The 21,767-nt window shown below is 45.3% G+C and overlaps 1 protein-coding gene across 6 annotated transcripts in view; it reads right to left on the bottom strand.

The window, feature by feature from the left end:
- Positions 1-21,767, bottom strand: part of PRDM10 (PR/SET domain 10) — a 1,331,210-nt gene that overhangs the window by 1,240,232 nt on the left and 69,211 nt on the right. For 5 of the 6 annotated variants that reach the window (XM_078681965.1, XM_078681964.1, XM_078681969.1 and 2 more), the window contains 2 exons: positions 20,932-21,101; positions 13,028-13,220 (listed from right to left, as the gene is read on the bottom strand). The gene's annotated coding sequence lies outside the window, so the exon portion shown is untranslated. The remainder of the gene's footprint in view (positions 1-13,027; positions 13,221-20,931; positions 21,102-21,767) is intronic. The other variant, XM_078681968.1, reaches the window with a different exon arrangement.

Here is a 21,767-nt window from a genome sequence, read left to right as displayed (position 1 = left end):
ATATATAGTTAGTTGCACTAACTATATATCGCGCACCCGCAATCCACTGCTGATGATGTCACATATTACATCATTCATGACATGGTCAGTGACATCACTGATGACATCACTGATGACATGCACTGTAAAAGGGGGGCAGGATGCACACCTATTTAGTCCATTCCTCAAATGTATTCCTTATGATCTCAAGTTTGCGTGCTGATTGAGTCTTGTGCCATGCCCTAATGGCACTAAAGATTAACAACTTCACTGTAGTGGGGGCTACATATAGCCCCAAACAATCGCACTGCTTAATGTGCACAATTGCAAAAAGTGATTACTGGTTTCTTCAACACTCATCCATTTTAATCCATGGTTCTCATTTATCATCAAATAGAAGAATAAGCATGATAAATGAGAACCATGGATTAAAATGGATGAGTGTTGAAGAAACCAGTAATCACTTTTTGCAATTGTGCACATTAAGCAGTGCGATTGTTTGGGGCTATATGTAGCCCCCACTACAGTGAAGTTGTTAATCACTGATGACATCTCAAATGACATCACTGATGACATCACTGATGACATCTCAAATGACATCACTGATGACATCATGACACACCAATACCAGATACTACATACGCACTCACTGATTCCTACGTCTACACACACATTCACTCATTCACCCATACAATCACTCATACATACAGTCACTCATTATTACAACACTATCATATGCACTCATACACCTATGCAGACACTCACACACTGCCACTCATCCATGGAGTTACTCACACACCTAGTCAGTCCTGTAAAGAATCAATCACATTTCCATTTCCTCATCTATACAGTTAAACACAGAACACCATACTTCAGTGACATCACTGATGACATCTCAAATGACATCACTGATGACATCTCAAATGACATCACTGATGACATCATGACACACCAATACCAGTTACTACATACGCACTCACTGATTCCTACGTCTACACACACATTCACTCATACAATCACTCATACATACAGTCACTCATTATTACAACACTATCATATGCACTCATACACCTAGTCAGTCCTGTGAAGAATCAATCACTTCGATTTCCTCATCTATACAGTTAAACACAGAACACCATACTTTTCACACATATACTAACACATACTTACTCTCTTATACAATCACTGATACAAGTACACATTGATATGCACAGAGTCACACACCTCCCAGCCAGCCACACACACACACTCAGTCTTCCATACATCCACTCATTCTTCAATATGTAAAACATATTTAAACTTTACAAAAACACACAGACACTAGATGATGTCATCAGTGATGTCATTTGAGATGTCATCAGTGATGTCATCAGTGATGTCATCAGTGATGTCATTTGAGATGTCATCAGTGATGTCACTGACCATGTCATGAATGATGTAATATGTGACATCATCAGCAGTGGATTGCGGGTGCGCGATATATAGTTAGTGCAACTAACTATATATGGAATTTCATTGGTTTTATGTCAATAAAATGTCCAGCTAACTATATATGGTCTCTAACCTATGGTTTTTTCAGTGAATATATATATATATATTTTTTTTTTTCTTTCACTCAAAAAACTAAATTTATATATATCCACTCATTCTTCAATGTAAATTGCTATATATATAATGCATATTTAAATAACGAAGCAAACCACATTCACTGGATGATGTAATCAGTGATGTCATCAGTGATGTCATTTGAGATGTCATCAGTGATGTCACTGATGTCACTGACCACGTCATGAATGATCTAATATGTGACATCATCAGCAGTGGATTGCATGTGCGCTAAATATAGTTAGTACAACTAACTATATAGGAGCAATTTCATTGGTTTTGTATGAGTAAAATGTCCAGCTAACTATAACACCACTAAAACTTATAGTTTGAGTGAATTTCAAAGTTTTTTTAAAAACTAATTCCTAACTATATAACTCCTGAAACCTATGGTTTTTTCAGTGAATTTCAAATGTTTTTTTAAATGCTAATTCCTAACTATATAAGGCCTGAAACCTATGGTTTTTCAGTGAATTTCAAAGGTTTTTTAAATGCTAATTCCCACTATATAAGGCCTGAAACCTATGGTTTTTTCAGTGAATTTCAAAGGTTTTTTAAATGCTAATTCCTAACTATATAAGGCCTGAAAACCTATGGTTTTTTCAGTGTTTTAAAAAAAAAAATTGATTGGTTAACTGGCTTATTAAGTGTATCTTAGTGAATACATATATTAGCGAGTAATGTTTAAATATTTAAATATATGCATGAGTGATGTAATATGTGACGTCATCAGCAGTGCATTGCAGACGTGCAAGTTACAGTGAGTCCAACTAACTATAACGTGGGAATTTCAATGGTTTTATGCGAGTAAAATTTCCAGCTAACTATAACTGGTTTGAAACCTATGGTTTTTTCAGTGTATATATATATATATATATATATATATATATATATATATATATATATATATATATATATATATAAAATTCCTATGGCAAAATGATCATTTTGTTCCTTTTCTAATTAAATGTATTAAGTGTTACCACTTTATTCCAATCAAGATGACTTCAGGTGTGCCATACTTTTGTCATAAGTAAGACTGTTAGCGTTCTAGTTGTTCTTTAGAACACTCTGGGACATTCTGTCATTGGGCTATAGTTGGGCTACATCTGGCTGATATTTGGGCTACATTTGGGCTCTTTTGTCTCTGGTGGCCATCTTGGGAGACTGCATATCAGAATTTTTTTAATGAAATATAAGAGGATTTGAGAAGTCACTCAAAATGTGCCCTAATTTTTCTTTCTTCAGCACTAATCATAATTTCTATGGCAAAATGAACCCCCTCATTTTGTTCCTTTGCAAATTAAATGTTTTAAGTGTTAACACTTTATTCCAATCAAGATGACTTCAAGTGTGCCATACTTTTGTCATAAGTAAGACTGTTAGCGCTCTGGTTGTTCTTTAGAACACTCTGGGACATTCTGTCATTGGGCTATAGTTGGGCTACATCTGGCTGATATTTGGGCTACATTTGTTTTTTTTGTCTCTGGTGGCCATCTTTGGGCTACATTGGGCTCTAACATATATATAGCCCAATGTAGCCCAATATATATTTTTTCAAAGTTAATTTTCGTAAAAACCACTGGAGCACATATCTTGAGACATAGCAAAGGCACATCGGGCTACCAGTCCCTAAAATTTTGCCAAGTTTGGTGGAAAACCATTCAGCCGTTCGGGCTAAAAGTGAGTCCAACCGCCCTACGGAAATTAACATGGGGAAAACACGTTTTGGGACCCCCCTTTTATCTCGGCCCCCGCTTGACGAATCCCCCCCCCAAACTTTCAGGGAAGGAGCGGAGCGAGGCAAAGTTAAGGAAAATTTCAGGAAGATTCCTCAACCGGCGCCAAAGTTATTCCCAATAGAATGTTGCGATTTCCCTATGAAAACAATCCTAACTATATATACCTACTGGCTATCGCCAGTAGGAGATATATATATATATATATATATATATATATATATATATACGGAGTGGACCTTGGACTAACAAAAAGGAGGCAGGACTTACCAACAGCTTGCACAGAACCTCCTGACACTTGGGTGCTGAGGAAGGCTGTATGAGCAGCCGAAATGCATTCGCCATTACAGAGGCCCCCACCTCGTAAAAGGACTTGGAGAAAAACTGACACGGCTGTGCCTTTCTTCTTTTTCCATGGTAATGGGATTTCCAAGTCCGCATTGAAGCACGGAAAGAGGTCAGCGGTGCTGAGGCAGTTAAACCTCACCTAGGACGGCGTGCACTGACAGGCTGTCCCCGCTACAACATGTCCGGACTTTGGGGCTGAGGTGGTCGATGGGGACCGGAGGAGGAGCATTTTAAATTCACAAGCAGGACCTGGTAACATGAGGATGGATTCTGGGTAATGCAGTTCACCAGGACATCGCGAGCAGCACCAGGTGGGCGGACGCTCGAGGGGCGGAGTGGACCTTGGACTAACAAAAAGGAGGCAGGACTTACCAACAGCTTGCACAGAACCTCCTGACACTTGGGCGCTGAGGAAGGCTGTATGAGCAGCCGAAATGCATTCGCCATTTCAAATGAATAAATGCTGCTTCCAAAAGTTTCCCCTGTTGTGGCCTCTGCTCTCTGAATAGGAGGGGTTCTGCTGCATATATATATTTTTGGCTTTGCATGGATTAAGTATTAGCTACAAATTACAATTAATTATGCCACTAATGTAAATATTGTGCATATTGCAATGATTGAAATGCCCACTGGAGGGCGATAATTTTTGGTTTAGAATATACCGCGCTATTAGTTAAAAAATGTGGGGTTACATGTATATGAAACATAGGGGAGTGTTTCAACCTTTGGGTAGATATATGGCTTGGTATGTATCCATATGGATCACGAATCAAACTACTACCATGAATCTGAGTTCCTTCACGATACTAATGTTATTTCACCTTAAAAAATGGGAAAAACTACAAGTCCCATCCAACTACCTGTGCAGGTAACAGGAAGTGTGATCACATACAGGGAATTGTTGGTGAGTCCGTCTGATATAGGTGGGACTAACACTTTATGGGTTTGACCGTGAGCAAGCAACTGTTTGTTGCGAAACGCGTTGGTTGCTGTTTACTATGCTGGCTGTGATCACAAAAGAATAAAAGGATAAAAGGATTGGGATAGATACTCTGTGAGTGCCGACTCATTCTTCTTTTTTCAAAGAGGATTTGTGCAATATATATATATATATATATATATATATATATACATACATATATACACACATATATATATATATATATACACATATACCTACACATATACACACATACACATATACACATACATATATATAAGATTATTATCATAACTGATTCTTGAGAATGTCAAGCATTTGCCTTCTCCATTATTTGTTTTTCAGGGGCCCTCTTGTGTTTTACATCACTATAATGTCTTGAACCCAGCCATGTGTCTTCCCACTCAATGCCAGGACACAGAGGTACCTCCATGATTGGAAATTAGTTACTGAGGAAACCACAAAGGGCAGTATGTATCTTATAGACACTTCTATGGCACGCAGAGATGGCGAATTATTGTTGGATGGATCATGCTTGAAATTGCCACATATGCTATTACCACCTTGACAACGATTGTTGAAACATGTAAAATACCAGAAAAATCTGCACAAGTGGCTAAAATAATAGCCTTAACTAGGGCATGTGAATTAGGTGCAAGATGTAATCTATACAGATAGCCAGTAAATCTTTAGAGTTGTCCACAATTTTGGTTGATTGCAGGAAGAAAGAAAAAGGATTTCTAATATCCCAGGAACAGAAAAAACAACATGTTACCTTGATTGTCAAACTTTTGAATGCTCTGTCGTTATCAAGAAACGTGTCAATACCAAAATGTATTGTGCATAAGAAAATTGTAGATGATGTTGGTAAAGGAAATGCTTTTGCAGACGCTACTGTCAAGAACACAGCCCAACAGCCCGCCTCAATAATGTATATCGTATAAGCTTTGAATGATACCAAGGGAGATGACAATACATAATATAATTTATGATATAAAACGATTGCAAAGTGAAGCTACGGTTGGGGGAAAGGATAGAGAGGACAGGAAAAGGGAAGCTAGTAGAGGGGATCTGTAATGATCTTGAAGGGAGGATAACCCTATCTAATTCTACAGTTCAGCCCATGCACTACAATATACATGGGCCAGCACATTTAGGTAGTGATGCCATGTGCGCAGTATTTTCAAAATGGTGGAGCAATTGGAAGTTTAGGAAAGCAGCTGAAATGATTTGTAAAACATGTGAGATTTGCAGCCAACATAATGCAAGGAAAGGAACACCGACTTCCCAGAACACTTTGCACCACCGGAGGCACTTTTGAACACTTGGTAGTAGTCTGTATGTTCTCAGGCTGAATCAACGCCTACGCGACCAAGAAGAATGAGGTCCCAACAATAGCCAAGTGTCTACTGAAAGAACTGTTTCCGTGCCTCAGCCTGCCCTGTTTAATTTCTTCGGACAATGGCACACACTTTTTAAACAAAGTGGAACTGGTGACCAGGGCATTGGCCATAAAGCAAAAAGTCCATTGCATCTACAACCCAAAGGCAGTGTGTGCTGTTGAAAAACGGAATGGTATTTTGAAAGCAAAGATTGCAAAGCTAGGAACAGAAAGTACATTGACTTGGGTAGGTGCTCTACGCTTTGCTCTCATAAGAGTGCACAGTACCCCTAACTATTCTCATCTGCTAGGCCCCCACGAGATTGTCAGTGGAAGAGTGATGTCAGTATGAGGAGCACCAAAGTACATTACCATATTGCATTTTTCTGATCGCCTAATGAGAGACCATTGTGTAAAGTTAACTGAAACTGTAAAAACCTTGCACCAACAAGTGAAGAAGGCGTTGCCCACACCTTTGACTGAAGCCAGTCATACCATTACCCCAGATGAGTGGGTAATGGTGAAGAACTTTGAGCTGAGTAGTTGTCTACAGCCCAGGTGGACGGGCCCTGTACAAATCCGGTTGGTCACCAACACAGGAGTAAAGTGCACCTGCTACAAGATCTGGATACACCCTTCCCATGTGAAAAGGGAACCTCCAGCAAAGGGTCAAGAACAGCCTCGCCAGCAAGCATATTTGCCGCAAGCAGTGTATAGTAATAAGCCCAAATATAATTTGCAACCAAGAGTGACTCATAAACCCAACCAACAGTACTAAAGTACTGGGTTTAGAGCCCCACAAGGACTGGTTACGTCTGGGGGCCTACTGACACCAAAGATGGGAACCTAGAAGAGTGACTGTTTTCAACTACGATTCTTCCTCACTGTACTTCTTTTATTTACTACTGGACACAGTAATGCATTTGTGAGAACACATGGAAAACTTCTATTGTAAATTATGCCTGAAAAAAACCTCCCAATTTCCAGAAAATAACAGGACTGTTTGGGCAGGCCTATCAGAGGCTTTGTCTTCATAAACTTCTGCAAACACGAACAGGAAAAGAGTACCCAGGTGTAAGACTAATGTTTTCTGTAAGATTGTACATTTTGACTAAAAGAATGTCACCCTGACAGGAGTTTCCGAAAAGCACACAGTGACACAATGGTAACAAAAATGGTGGGATACTATCCGACGTATTGTGCTATAAATGAAATTAATGGTACCACCGATAAATTGAACAGCTCTGGGAAACTAGTTGGGAGGAAGCTACTACATAATAATATAAGATATGGTTATGTAGGATATAAAGCTCAGCTATATGCACACCCAGGTCTTTTTTTCTAATGAATAAGACCTATTCGAATTTTTATAATGGAACAGAGGATGTTGCATTGGACACAGCCCTACCAGTGGGGTTTACATGTGCAGATATTAAATCAAGAACATGTTCAGCTAGAACAATGACAAGATAATTTTACAGTGGGTGACAGATCTAGAAGTAAACAACTACTTAAATGGGAGAACAGTCAGACACATCCTGGCTTCCATAATAACACTAGGGAGAGTAGGAGCTGCCAGGGGAAAAACTTTAGGTGTAAACTTCAGATACGGTCTAATGTGACCATTGATACTTTGAAGAAAATTACATTAGAGCTGAAAAGTATGCTTATATTCACAAAACAAAATAGTTATGCACTAGATTTTATTCTGGCTCAGAGAGGTAGAACACTTGCCTTGCTGCAGATAAGTGCGTCATAGGGGTAAGGAATGGAGAAAGACACATCAGAGAAGCAATACAAGAAATAACCAATAATTAAAAGGGCCTGGTGGAAGAAAATTGGAATATTAAATAAAGTAACCGGGGAAGGCTGATCAAGGGCATAGGAATAATAGGTGTGCTGATTTTAACGTTTCTCATTCTCATATTTGCTACATGCATGTCTATCTTTTTGTAAACCCAGAGAAAGAGTAATGGTATCACTATCAGCACCAGGGGACCTGAAGGACCAAAGTTGGGAACTTAAACGGGAAGAAAGAAAGATGATACAAACAGAGATATGAAATGATTTTGATATTAAGAAGAACATGGGAAAAGACTGAACAAATGTTGAACAATAGTTCAAAAGGGAGAATTGAGAAAGTCTATTTTTATCTTCTTTCCTTTTAGACTATTTAGCCTCCATTTTGTATTTCTAGGTCATACATTTTCTCTTAATGCTTACACCAGCTCCTACTTTGTTCTACGCTGTTGCGCGCAAAGGACGTGGGTTTCTGAGAAAAGTTCTTCAGAAATGACTCATACACATGTGTTAGTCTCTTCCATCTGTTTATCCCCCTAGACATGATAATGCTCGAGATAATTTTTATGTTTCTCATATTTTTGCATGGGTTCGGCAAAATGTTCCACTTGCTAAATAACTTGTTGTCTTATCGGAAACTGAACTAGTATTGTGTTTTTAGGCAAATACAAATGTCTTGCGAACAGTCTGCACCACATGGTGGTTGCACCTCGTCTTATTTCCTGTAAACTGTCTTGCACACTGCATGCGACATGTGGTTTAGAAATGAGGCGCATCCTTCAATGTATTGCAATGACATGACTTCTGCATATAAGCTTGTGTGAACCGTGAGCAGGCAGAGTGCACTTGGGAACTGGCTGTCCACTTCTCTCTCTTCTCTAAATACTCCACGACTGTACCTTGAACGTGTCTGTTTTGTTTTCTAGTACATTAATTATTCTTTTACACTGTCATTATATGGTATGGTTTGGCCTGTCATGGTATATTTTGGAATGGCCTGGCCTGTCATGGGATGGTATGGCCTAGCCTGCCACTGTAGGGTACAGTATGGTATGGCCTAGCCTGCCACTATATAGTATGGCATGATATGGACTGCCATTGTATAGTATGGTATGGCCTTTTTAGGTCGAGCATTTAAGACCTCTTGTATATACTTTAGTATATACTTACATACTCTAGTATATACTTATATGTGTATGTACTTTGTAGGCTCCGGAGATCAGCCCTAGGACTTGTCTGCTTCCGCTTAGGAACTTTTTTCTGTTCAACTGCCTCTATCTAACTGTCTTGATAGAAAACGACCAGCAGAGGTCAGTAAACTACCAGAATTGCTTTCTACTGAGGGACTTTTTTATTTTTATTTTTCTGGCAACTGCCTCTATTTAACTTTGATAGAAAACGACCAGCAGAGGTCAGTAAAAAACCAGAATCACTTTAGCATTCTCTAGATTCCAGTCCATAGAAATTGTCTTTCACAAGCACTCGTAGACAATAATATTCTTTTCCAAATCTTGAATTTTCGGTGATATGACCACCGAAGGTCCTGATTTTAATTAAAAACAGAACTTTGGACTATACCATTTACCGATGAAAGGCAATATTTCTCTCCATGTGTTCCCATACCTGGCACCGTATCACACAATTTGGTGCTTACTTTCCCTCCATGTTAAAGAACAGTAGATGTTTCAGCACCCAGGCTAATGTACTGCATAGCTAAATACTTATAAGGTGCCAAAGGCGACCGCATTACAAAAGCTTGTTTTATATAGTATGTTATGGTCTGGCCTGTCATTGTATAGAATAGCATAGTAAGGTACGGCCTATCATTGTTTGGTACAGTATTGTATCGTCTTCCATTGTATATTATGGTAAGGCATGTCATATAATATGATGTAGCGTGTCACGGTATGGTATGGGATAACGTGTCATTGTATGTTATCGCATGGTGTGGCCTGCCATTGTATTGAATGGTTTTGTATAGCCTGTCTCTATATAGGATGGTATTGCATGTCATTGCATGGTATAGCCTGTCATTGTATAGTAAGGTACAATAAGGTTTATTGTGCATAGTTTCAGAACTGTGTTTACGTGGTGAGTATTAGCACAATGGAAGATGTAGCAGTGCAGAGAAATGAGTGCTATGGTAGAGCTGCCCATCTTATGCCACTGTATGTGAACATCAGATGATGCTGTGGACAGGGAGAGGTGAGCACTAGATGAGCTGTCCATTAGTTGCCAAGAGGCAAGAATAAATGTAATCAATCCCAAACACCAAGGAGGGTGGGATACAGGCTGTATTGGGGAAAACTTGGGAGTCAGAGTAATTAAGATTAATGGTAAGTAACCGGGGCATTACCTCATCGTTCATCTTCCTTGATGTAGTTCTCACATGCGATATAATAACCAAGCATAACTGTTTCATTGGGAAATAACCATTACAAGGCAGTCATTACAACGCACTACCTTTACAACGCAGTCATTACAACGCAACATTCTTTACATTGCATGTCATTACAACGCAGCCATTACAACGCATTATAAGGTAAGTAATGGGAAACAGTAATATTTACCCCTACACTATCCAACACTTACCCTACTGTTGCACTCACTGGAGTGGGAATATCATTTTTACCCCTACACTATCCAACATTTACCCTGTTGTTGCACTCACTGGAGTGGGAATAGTAATTTTTACCCCTAAACTATCCAACACTTACACTACTGTTGCCCTAAAACTATTATGCGTTGCAATGGAATGCGTTGTAAGTGTAGTTTCTAAAAATGCGTTGTGATGGCATGCATGGTAAAATCATGCGTGGTAATGGATGTTGCGATGTAAAAACTGCATTGTAAAGGCATGTGTTGTAAAAGTTTGCGTTGTAATGTGTCCTATTCGTTTCATTATATCCCAAATTGCAGCATCATCAATATTCAAACAATCACCATAAGATTCATACAACAAATTTTAATCAAGGATAATTTCTTCTATTAACCAACCGTACAACATTTTGCAAGCAAAATGATTATGTTCATGAAACAGAAGACAGCACGTGCCCCAAAAAAAGTAAAAAATCATTCACACAGGTGTACTCAAGAATGTAAAAGGGAAAGTATGTGGAGACCTTCACCTAACACCACAGCAAATAACGCTCAGCGAAACCCCTTAAAGGAAGCCCAGTAGGCTGATATTCCCCTTGTTCATCTATCCTGCACCTGTTGAGGAATAAATAGATTTGTTGGCTCATAACTCTTGATTACAGTAGACTTAAATCAACCTCAATATAGTGGCTGCAGAAGGCCGCAATCCGCTATTATGGACCACAAAGGTCACAAATAAGCAGTTTACCTTTAGGAAAGATGATGTTCACTTCAAGTAAATAGAGAGAGTCCTGTGGACATCCACATTATGAAGCTCTTCCTCTTCATCAGAGGTGGGGGGAGGATGGAACACTGGGAGAACAATGTCTTGCTATCAACTGAAAGAAGATGTTACTTGGGGCAAAAAGAAGGACTAGGATGAAGGACCTCTTTATGAGGAAGCAAACCCCCCCCCTTGAACCACTGGGAGGAAAGTCCCTTATGTACCCAAAGCCTCTACCTCTGGGGGTGGACTTAACCGAGTCAAAGTTTCTTGTTCTCAACTGTTTTCTTTATCATGTCCAGCCACGGTCTGTGCAGGTAACATCGGTGGGGCCCAGAAAGGGGTTATTTCGAGGGACGATGCTGAGGGAAAATTAATTATTTACTTTTCCCTCTGCATCGTCCCTCGAAGTCCCCCCTTAAGCGGCCCCACCACTGTTACCTGCATGGACCACGGCTGATCATGTCTTCCAACTGCTCACCAAACATGCTTGGAACCATCAAAAGGCAATTTCATCAATATCGACTTCTGCACTAATTCACCCTTCCAAGATCGTATCCAGGGAAAGCGACAAGCAGAAATGGCCATTCCTCAAGCTGGTGCTCAAGCACACTGGTTATCGAAGGATAAATCAGATAAAAAGCAGACCTGTTGTTCCAGGAGGGTAAGAAGGGATGAACAGTTCAACCCTCATTCATGAGATTAGCCTAAGTCTGATAATCCTTTAGGAGAGATTGAACTGTGTACATTGTATACATGCTTGCTCTCACAGCAAAATTGGAAGCAGCATAGGATCGCATCACTGCACTCTCCACCTTCTTGTCGACTTGATCTGGTTGCAATGCACCTACAGAAATTACACTACCCTGAGAAGAGAGGCTTGCCATAAAGTTATCAGCCTTAAACTACTGCTGGAAATTCTTCTTTTGAGAATGTATCTAATAGGTATCATCTGGACTAAAATCAAGGAAAAATTGTTTTGTCTACCTCCTTCCATTCATGTGCAAGGAACAGTCCAATACCTCCATATGAAGATATAGACTTGGGTACTGCAACAAAAAGCCCTCTTTCTCTGCAGAATGCTTTGGAGCAAGCAGGCTTAGACTGTTTCGCAAATGCTGTCAGAAAGAGCAGTCCCTTATATCAAGTAGTTTGGTTTGCCCTGTTCCCATCATGCACTGGGACAGGAACAGACTAATTTGCATATAGCCGGGTTCTGAGCTGGGATGGTGCAGTGAGCTAAAAAACGGTGATGGATCAAGCCCTGATCTTTTGACTGGGTAGGAGTGTTCTGCTTAATTCAGATACTCTGTCCATCGCCACCCCCTTTTTCCAAAATTGAATCCTGATGGTGCAATTAACAAGGGACTCACGTCTGAGTATACCCTCCCACACATAGTGTGGATAAAACCGAGGGAGCTAACAGGCCCTTGTCAATAAAAAAAAGGCTAAAATGTAAAATGTTTTTCGCTATAAAAAGCACACATTGACACAGCAGTTCCTAGCACTGAAGTGGACTACCTTGTGTGTGCATATTCTTCGTGTGAAAGGGGAGAATTTAGCCAATGGCTGAAGTAACCCATTTCCCCAAGCTGTAGTGGGCAGAAGTAACATTTGAATTAAACAATAACAGACAAGTGCATGTAGAGTGCTGGCTGAAACCCATTATAAGTAAATATATTATAAATATAATTATAGTAAAAACAAAACGTCTTGAATAACAGCAGATCTAAAAAGAAGCAACAGTAAACAACCTCAGGAAGGCAAAAAAGACGGAGATAAAGCTAAGCAACAGACAAATAGGAGATAGAAACCGAGATCTAGAGGTCAACGAGGAGAATTTCTAAGGGATGCTATAAAGCAGTTTTAGTCACCTGTGCAGTTTCCCGTACATGTTCTTCAGCAGTGGACCATACTTGTGGATCTTCATCCTTAGCATCCATACTCCTCCCTTAGACCGGGTGATTGCAACTGGCAGTGTGGGTTATTGGACAAAGCCACAAGATTACGGATTCACCACCCTTTTGTGTCTCCTCTCACAGGACAATGAGGTTTTCGAAGACATGGCTGTCAACAAGACAAAGGAGCAGCAATGGTTAACCAAATTCAAATATGGTACTTTCTCACCTGCAATAGCTCGAACAACATTTTAGGCAAAAAGTAAACACTGCAGTGCTTATGGAATTTCTGAACATCAGTGGCAAACAGATTCTGTGGGCATTCAGTGCTGAAACCTCTGTTTCCGCACAACAGCTCTACAGCTTGTAAGGGATATCTGTCTAACACCTGGTGGACTAGAGTATACTAAGATTAAGCTAACAAAAGGGCATGCTTGAATCAAGTTCAGAAGCCAGATGCAACACAGAGAAGACTGGAGACCACAGAAGCACCATCGAAAAACACTACGCCAGCCTTTGCTTTACAAACACTAAGTGTGTATAGCATAAGCTGGTAATTAGTATCTCCATTTAGAGGATATCCCTCTAGTCTAAAGACCAGCACGTATGCATGGACCAGTGATTTAACAACACATAAAAGAGTGAGTTAATAAAACCTTATTTTGATTGCAGATCTTGCCTTTTTTAAATTACAGATTAAAAAAAGCTCTCAAACTGCGAGAGTAATTGCCATGGATTAAGTATTTGATGTTGAGCCCACAGATTCTAGACGATTGCCGACTCTCAGGCATAGAATAGATTAGCCTAATAGGCAATACCCATAGGAGCTACTTAGATGTAGACAATATTGTAATGCTAAGGAAGGAACCAGCACATTGCTCAAGGAGAACTATTGCTAGGCAACGTCTAAATATGCTGTGCTGATTTCTTTCTGTAAAACACAGAATTCTTAAGTACCCAGATTCCTTAGTTCCCTTAATAATGTTGGACATTTTTCAAATTTTGGACAAGTTTCTGAAATATCACAGAGAAGCTGGAATGACTAGGGCCAAGGAGGATTTTTCATTTCAAAATACTTTATTCGGTTTTTCATGTTTAAAAACCATAAAAGCGAGCGTGTGTCCAAGATGGCGGCGTGATCGGACGCAGGTCTCTGAGGCTCCCTGCCCGATCCTGCCTAACCACCTGCAAACATCACCTAATCTCCCCCCAAACGCGGAGGAAAGCACAGGGAGGTGTTGCACAACAGCCGCAGCCCCGAAATCGAGCCACTGACCTGCGTGCCTAGTGGGGCCTTGGGCGCGGGAAGACGCCAAATCGCGGCCCGTGCTGGCGGCCGCGCCGGAGACCTGACCGGCCTGGACGCCCGTTGCCCCGAAGTCTCTGGGGGCACGCCTGACGAGCTGGGCGCGGAGCCTGATGGACTGAGTCCCCGCCGCTGGCCCCAGGGCTGTGGACCCGAAAAGCGGTGCATCGCCATCCTCGCGACCCGGCCGGAGATCAGGTGAGACCCGGCCGGAGGTCGCGAAAATCAAGGCCCCGGCTTCGGACCTACTACCCCGACACTTGCGGTCTTGGGCGCGGCTGACCTGAGCGCCTCAGTAGGGAAAGAGCAGACCCTTCCAGCAGTGGAGTACACAGCGCTGCCCCCCCCACCCTGGCGAATGGAGCCTGGAAAGTGCCCCAAGAGGTCCGGCGCGACCCCGACGTGGCCAACGAGAACGGCGCTGCGGTGGCCCTGTAGCCCCACAGAACCGGGGTACTCTCGGCGGGAGCGCGGAGCGACGCTGCAAGGCCAGAACCGTGAGGGAGGACCGCTCCCAGACCAGTGAGCACAAAGGTGAGGAGAGTGGAGGTGGGCACCTTAGAAGGCTCGGGGGGCACAATCGAGCCCCCGGTGTGGGGTTGACGGGAGAGGCCCGGGACGCATCACACTTAGGCCTGAGAGGCCGGACTGGGCACACTTTCATTGGGACACTGGAGGCCGCAATTCACAAGCCCCATTGCACAGTGCTGAGCAGCGACCCGGCTGGGGGGTGCCTAACTGAAGAAGGGGCTGACTACGCAGCACTCTGGGCTGGCTGGGGGGCGAGTGGCCGCATCTGCCTTCTTGACCCCGGGTGGCGCCTGGGGGGAGCGGACCTGTGACGGGACTGGCCTCACTGGACTTTGTCGGGCACGAGACGGTCGGCCCACGTTTGCCGCCTTGACAACGGCGGCGCCGAGGGGGGGGCTGACCTGGGATAGCGCGACTCTCCCCTGAATCTACAACGCCGGACTCCTGCGCTTGCCACGGGCCCCCAAGACCCAACATCCGTCTATCTCCGGGGCCGCTCACAACATGGCGGGACAGTGGGGAAAGAAAGGGTCCCAGACGCTCCCTGAACTACTGGCTAAGTCTCAGCCTAAACCCAGCAAAGACCCACCCTCCCCGGTGACCACGAAACCCCTGCCAGCACCTGCGGACGACCAGGTACCTATCACTAGGTCTTTCCTAGAGACGTTGTTTAATTCACTAAGAGGGAGGACTTCAAGTCATTAAAGCAAGAAGTGGCGTCGTGGAGGGCGTGGAGAGCGGGTGGTCGCCATTGAAGAGGCGGACCAAACCAGAAGCAATGAAATCGAGCAGCTCCAACAAGAGGTCCTGCGACTCACGGACCAGCAGCTGGACCTTCAGGCCCACGCAGAGGACCTTGAAAACCGTTCCCGTCGAAACAACATACGGGTCCGGGGAGTCCCTCAGAAAGCGGAGGGGACTGATATCACCGGGTACCTGCAAGCCCTCTTCAGGAACGTTCTAGGGGAACCAGCAGACTTTGCCATTCCTATTGACAGGGCACACAGTCGAGCTGCCTCGGCGCGCCTCGGCCCCGCCACCGGACATTTTGGCCTTCCTCCCTGACCTCCCGTTAAAAGAGTGGATTCTCCGTGAGTCCCGGCGGGCACAACCCCTTCAGTTTCAGGGTCACTCCATCGCCCTATACCAAGACCTATCCAACATCACCCTGCAAAAACGTAAAGACTTCAGGAGGGCTACGGACTTCTTGCGACAACAGGAGGTCCCCTACTCGTGGGTCCACCCATTTAGACTTATATTCAAATGGAACGGACGGTTACACCAACAGCGTTCGCTAAAAGACACTTGCACCCTCCTGGGACTTGACCAGGAAGATGATGAACCCACAACGAGATAATCGCAAGGACCGTCCAGAGGGGGATGGCAGACGGTGCGCCATAGACAATCCCCATCGCATCGCCTGAAACCGGACGCCTCTGTCATCACGCAGGAACGAGCAACGGCGGTGGCAGAGGTAGCCAAGGAGACCTCTCCCTCTGAGTAATCTGAACCTTTGCTAGGGAGATTACCTATAGCACATACTCTGCCCGTGCGGTGGGGGGGGGGGCAGGCGGGCGGGGGGCCAGAGAGGCCGCCATCGGATATGACCCGTACAAGTAACACTACCACGGCCCTGTGTGGACCACCAGGACTGGGACTATGTTTTCTCTTGGTTTGGGGATTTGGGGGTGGGAGAGGGGAGGGAGGGGATAGTTATTCAGCTCTGGAATACTGGATTCCGAACCCGAGTATGAAGTTTGACAGTTGGATCGTTTGCGGGGTGTTTGGGGACCGTGGGAGGGATCGAGGGTGGGAACCAGTGTGCCAAGGGAGTATTGTCAATGTCAGGTTAGCTATGTCTTTCATTTGCCAACTACGATTAATGCTAAGCACGACCCACAGGGAAGCTGTGGGGAATTTGCAGGATTGGGATTGGGGATGCGGGAGGGACCCAGTGTGCCAAGGAGTTGTCCGGGGCTGCCTCGCCCTTCGCCTCATCATGGGCCACACCAGGTGCCTAGGCCTCGCATACATCAAGATCTTTGTGCTCTCCCATCATGGAGTCCAGTTTGAAAGTACTCACCCTTAATGTCAAGGGCTTAAACAACCCGATCAAACGCAGGGCCGTGATCTCATACTTAGAGAACTCCGGGGTCGACATATGCTTATTGCAAGAAACACCTCTTACCTAAAGATTGGCATAGGATGCGCTCACGCGCCTTCCCTCAGCAGTTCTTCTCCTCGCTGCCAACGAAGAAAGCAGCGGTGGCTATTCTAGTCTCAAGTGGCTTCTGTGGCGTTGTGGGAGACAAGGTAGGAGAGATTAAGGGTAGGTTACTGGCACACACCTTCCTGGTGGGGGGACAGCGCTTCACCATTGCCTCACTATACGCACCGAATTCCGGTCAGGAACCCTTCTTGAAACAAGCGGCCTCCGAGTCTCTTCAGTCCCTTAACTCGCCTCTGTTAATCGGGGGGGATCTCAACATGGTGATGGATTCACACGTGGACAGATCAGGTCACCGGTACGGGGACACAGGTGCCATAACGCCCGCTGGTAAAATCTGGCTACAAGACGAGGGCTTGGTGGACATGTGGAGGTCCTCTCACCCCACCGCATCTCAATACACATTCTACTCCCACGTTCACCACACTTACGCCAGACTGGACCACTTCTTGGGTTCCTCGGCACGGCTCCCCATCCTTAAAGATATATCCATCACACCAGCTGCACTCTCTGACCATGACGCTGTGGAGCTAACCCTACAGGTCCCTAGGTCCGCCCGCCCGCCCGGCTCATGGCGACTGCGCGAGACCCTACTACACCGACCAGAGGTCACCACACAGTTGCACGCACGCCTCACCGACTATCTAGCCACTAATGATATCACTGGAACTCATGTGACTGCCCTGTGGGGGGCCTTGAAAGCGGTGGCCAGAGGCGAACTCATAGCCATCGCGGCAGCAGAAGCCAATGACCGCAAAGAAAAGAGGAGCGAGCTCACGGCTCAGGTCTCTGAACTCGAGGGTCCACAGCCGTACCGGCGCCCCACGAGTTTGGAGGCAACTGAAATCCGCCAGGGCTCAGCTGGCCAGCCTGGACACTGACCGGGCTGAATTCGCTGCCCTGCGCCTTCGCCACTCGTACTATGTCGGGGGTAACAAAACAAGCCGCTTGCTCGCCAGTGCCCTGGGAGCGAAAACCCAGCGATCCCAGATTTCTACTCTGACCGACGACTCTGGCCAGAACATCTCCGGCGAGTCCCACATTGCGGAAGCATTTAGGACATTTTATGCCACCTTGTACGGGACGGACTCTGTCTCGCCGGAAGAGGTTGATAAATATCTCGAGACCGCGAAGATCACAGAGCTGTCACAAGCCACCGCGGACTCCCTTGATGCCCCCATCCGCCTAGACGAAGTCTTAGCTGCCATCACGCGCTTACGCCCTCTTAAGTCCCCGGGACCGGACGGCTTCTCATCCGGGTTCTATAAAACCTTTAGCCACTTACTAGCCCCAATCCTCACCCGACTTTTCAATTCTTTCGAGGGGCCGAGCTCCATGCCCCCAGACATGCTAGCGGCCGAGATCATTGTGTTGCCTAAACCTGGCAAAAAAAACACGAGCTGCTCCGCGTTTCGCCCCATATCCCTGCTCAACCTCGATCTGAAGATCCTCACAGGGATCCTGGCCGCGCGCCTGGGCCCATGCCTGCCGGGCATTCTAGAGCCGGACCAATCCGGCTTTGTCCCTAATCGCCAATGCAGCGATAACACTAAACGCATTCTACACCTCATTGATAAGGCCCACTACCAGAACTCTGATTACGTATTACTGGCTATAGACGCGGAGAAAGCGTTTGACCGTGTAGACTGGTTCTACCTGCAGCGCTACCGGGTGGGAGACCGCTTCCAGGCCTGGATTGCGAGTTGTTACCACGGCCCACAGGCCCGTGTCCGCATAGGAGGTCTACGATCTGGCCCCTTTGAGATTCAGCGAGGCACGAGGCAGGGGTGCCCCCTTTCGCCCCTCCTCTTTGCCCTCTACGTAGAACCTCTAGCGCAAAAAATCCAGGACAACCCCAATATACACGGAATGACCTTTGGTCGGGAACCCCACACAATAGGTTTATACGCAGACTACATCATTGCTGCTCTAGAGAGTCCGGCCCGCTCTGTCCCTGCCTTTCTGACAGAACTGGAGGCCTTTGGAGCCGTATCCAAAATCAATAGAGGAAAATCCCTCATAGTACCATTAGGCAGGAATGTCCAAGCGCACGCTACTCCGCCTGTGCACGACGGGAGAATTCAGTCAACGTCACAGCTCCCCTACCTAGGCGTCACCCTCACGGCCTCCACGACCTCAACGCTAACCCTCAATTACACGACTTTGGCCTCTCGGATCTAATCCGACCTTGCATGCTGGACCAAACAACCCCTTTCCCCTACTGGGCCGGGTCGCAGCGATTATGATGACGATCTTGCCTAAAATCCTATACCTTTTTCAGACTCTCCCGGTATTTCCCCTGCAGGCACCATTCAGGCTCTGCAGTCCGATATCCACCACTTCATCTGGGGGGGGGGGGGGGGGGGGGGGGGGGGCAAATGAGCGCGCATACACAGACACCTAGCATACAGAAACCCTGATGAGTGGGGTCTGGGCATCCCTAATCTCTTGCAATATTTTCAGGCGGCGCAGCTCCGCTACCTGGTGGAGTGGTTCAGGCCAGACTCCGAAAAGCGCCAGCTGTTCCAAGACAGAGCCATGGCAGTCACCTCTCTTTGGAAGGTCCCGTTTCTTCTTAGACAACATCGGCCAAGCTATCTTTTGAAGTCTCCTATTACCCGCACTGTCCTGTAGGTCTGGAACACGGTGGCGGCCAGGAGAGGACTCACCACTTTCCCATCCCCTCTAACGCCTGTCCTGGACAACCCGGAGTTCCCGCCGGGCATCGACCCCGGGGCCTTCCCACAGTGGCGCCACTTCAGCAACTTCTCAGCCGGCCATCTTTTTCGACCTGACAGGCTTTCTCACCCTCATGGACATTACACAGGGCTACGGTGTCATCTCCCCCCCACTTATTTCAATACTTTCAGCTTCATCACTGGCTCACCCATGCGGAAGTCGCACCTTTGGTCGGCAGACCCATGACTGCCTTTGAGAAGTGGCTGGTGACGAAAGACTCTGACAAACACCTCATAGCTGACCTCTACAAGATGCTCACTCCGTCGTCGTCCCCCCCCCCCCCCCAAGGCAAACCAGCGGGCCAAAAGAGATGGGAGGAAGAACTGGGGAGGGCCTTATCACCCCAGGAATGGCGATCTATATACTATAGAGCTGCCCACACCACACGCAACACGGCCTCTAGGGAAGCGGCGACAAAACTGGCCATATATTGGCATCTCACACCGGCCCGGCTCAACAAGGGTAACCCCGCAAGAAGCGCGTTGTGCTGGAGGGAATGCGGGGAACGGGGCACCCTAACACCTCCTCTGGGATTGTCGTGAAGTCCAGGACTACTGGAAATCTGTCTTAGACGAGATGGACTCCACATTCAACACAGAAATACCTAGGTTCCTGGCGTACACCCTCCTGGGCCTGCCCAATGCACTCACTTTTCCCTTAAAATCCCAGAGGGGCCGTCAGATGGGGGTCGCCATGCAAGCCGCCACACAACACGTTCTGTCCTTATGGGGCTCCACCACCAAACCCTCACATACAGGTTGGCTACATAAAATTTGGTTTGTTCTGGGCATGGAGCGCATTCACGCCACACTCACACACTCCACTGCCGCCAATCAGAAAGTGTGGCTTCTGTTACTCTCCCATTTTGTCCAAAGAATTCAATGAGATCACGTGCCCCAAGTACCTGCGCATCCTGCGACTCACTGAAACCGCGAAGGCCCCTGCAACTCGCCTGACTGAGGATGTCGAACAACTCAGACCTATGACGTATGTCCCTTTGGTTCGGCACACTGGGTGGGGTGAGAGCAGGAAAGGGAGTTGGGGGGGAGGGAACTACCGTGGGGGGGGTTTTCTTACCATGACTTTCTTTTCAGGCCGATTGGAGTGTCTTAACTCCCTGCACAGCATAACGGATTCACTGCATACAGGCAATTACATAAGGGACTGCTGTACGCCGCATAACTCCTTGCCTGTTTGCTGCATGCGCCTGACACGGATCTCATGCAATGTTTTGTATATTGTTGTCACTGAAACCAATAAAACAAATTTGAAATTAAAAACCATAAAAGCATTGTTACAATATAAGCATAAAACTTTGTTAAAAATAGATATCTTAAACATAACCCCCAAAGATTTTCTACAGTTCATTTCATATACAGAAGTATAAAATACAATGTTAAAATACAGATAGAAACAGATCAACTCTCTTCTCGCCTATTTCTGGATTTTAAAGCCGATTTAAGAAATCCAACCAGATATAAAGTGCTTTCAGGCTTTACCATTTGTAAATAGCACAGAGCCGGGCGGACCTGTTTAAAATGTTATCTGTTCAATGTGGGCTTCAAGAAGAACCTGCGAGGAACGTCATAGAAAGGGCAAATAAATAAAAAGTGTACCACATCCTGCGGAGACAGATTGTCGCAGCCGCAGGAGGGTAACACTTGACCTCTGTGAGACCCCCTAGGAACGGCTAATAGTAAAAGATAGTAATCCAGCCGGAACCTTGTTAGTAAGAACCGCTCGTGACTTGTTATAGGCCACGATAGATATGGCTCCATTGAAGGGGTAGTTTTAAGTATAACAAATTTGCGTATGTTTGGTTTTATTAGATCTGCCTCTTCTCATTCCAATTTTTTTCTCAAAGAGAAAGTTCTTTTAACAAGCTCTACATCAGCCTTTACAATCGTGCTTGG

Source organism: Lissotriton helveticus, chromosome 3_1 (assembly GCF_964261635.1).
Source record: "Lissotriton helveticus chromosome 3_1, aLisHel1.1, whole genome shotgun sequence".
Classification (NCBI taxonomy): Eukaryota; Metazoa; Chordata; class Amphibia; order Caudata; family Salamandridae; genus Lissotriton; species Lissotriton helveticus.
Note: the sequence above shows the minus strand (reverse complement) of the source record. Positions and strands in the feature narration are given on the sequence as shown.